This window comes from Echinops telfairi, unplaced genomic scaffold (genome assembly GCF_000313985.2).
Source record: "Echinops telfairi isolate 266 unplaced genomic scaffold, ASM31398v2 ScPeMD7_7420;HRSCAF=8458, whole genome shotgun sequence".
In the NCBI taxonomy this organism is placed as follows: Eukaryota; Metazoa; Chordata; class Mammalia; order Afrosoricida; family Tenrecidae; genus Echinops; species Echinops telfairi.
Window position 1 is genome coordinate 44,642,525 of NW_022111320.1, and position 1,400 is coordinate 44,643,924.

Below are 1,400 nucleotides of genomic sequence, written 5' to 3' on the forward strand. Positions count from 1 at the left end.
ACTTCATACAATGGCGTTGCTTCTCACCTGCACAGAGCACTCTACGTGTTCCAATGGAAAACTTCTATTACGTCCTTAATCTATAGATTTTTTCTATTCATTGACATAACACACACATATGCACAGCTGCAATATGTTTATAACTTTTGACTTTCCCATGATGTTTCCAAACACAGCTCTAGCGCTTTATTTATAACTAGCTGAGACATGTTTCATCGTCATGACAAATTGCATTAATAATAATAATTAGGATGTAATGGAATAAGAAAATGCAGACACCCTACTTGAAGATTTTATTTTTTCAACTAAATTCACTCAAGGGACCTGCAGTCTTTTATTACAGCAGCAACAATAATAAAGCTAAGTGATATAATAATAATATTAAAAACCAAAGTAATCGTTCACAAAAGTAGAGTGTTCTACCTATACAGATTTCTGAGTTTCCCACTAGGGGGATTCTTGTTTATGTATTAGAACTCGTAAGAAGCTGTATTTTACTTAACCACTTCAATAGTGCTTTTGATTTACCAAGCATGGATAATGCAATGTACAGTAATGAACGCCTTTCGTTCTCATAGCTGCTTTATGAGGTAGGGGCTGTTATTGTCCCCCATTTTATAAATTGGGCTACTGAGACTCAAGGAAGTAAAGCAACTTGACCAAAAGCAATTCTTAAGAAGGGGACCTGAGATTCAAACTTAGGCAACTTATCTCCAAGAGCCCTTATTTTTAAGAGTACAGTATTGCATTATGATGAGGGTCAGTGGTTAGAAACCATCAGCAAATCCATGGGGAAGAAAGACCTGGTGATCCACTCCCTGTAAGGATTACACCCTAGGAAGCTCTAGGGGGCAGTTGTGCTACATTTTACAGGGTCATGATGAGTTGGAACACAACTGCCAACAGAGGTGAATTGGCCAAGAAGATCCCGGTGAGGTATTTCCTTGTCCATTTGGACCATGTCATCCAATGTGCCTGCTTGTGGTTGTGACTAGACTTAAACAGACGGACCTTTCTAAGCATAAAAAATATAGAAACAGAACGGAGAGCAGGTCATTTCCATCGAGGCCAGCAAGGGCAGTTGGAGTAAGTCTGATGTTCTGCACCTTATGGGAACGGATACAACGTTTTCTGACTAGACTGATTTTTATTGGCCTGATGTGCTCTTGAGAGATCTGAGATTTCTGCATGTAGCCACAGATGTTTACTGGGTCACTGGACTCTTGTATAAAATTACAAGAAAACCACGCAGACATGTTTATGTTCCACCAAATGAATCCGGCCTGTGAAATAGATGTTCTGCTCTATGCCCTGTATGTCTTCTTTCCTTTGAGAGCCTGGACAGCTTTAAACAGTGAAGGCTGAGGTACATTCTGGATGTTTACAAATCCTTCCTGACT

General features: G+C 39.5%; 1 protein-coding gene across 1 annotated transcript in view; it reads left to right on the forward strand.

The window, feature by feature from the left end:
- Positions 1-1,400, forward strand: part of LOC101656273 (collagen alpha-4(VI) chain-like) — a gene marked incomplete at its 3' end in the record, with an annotated part of 122,093 nt that overhangs the window by 12,092 nt on the left and 108,601 nt on the right. The window lies entirely within an intron of this gene.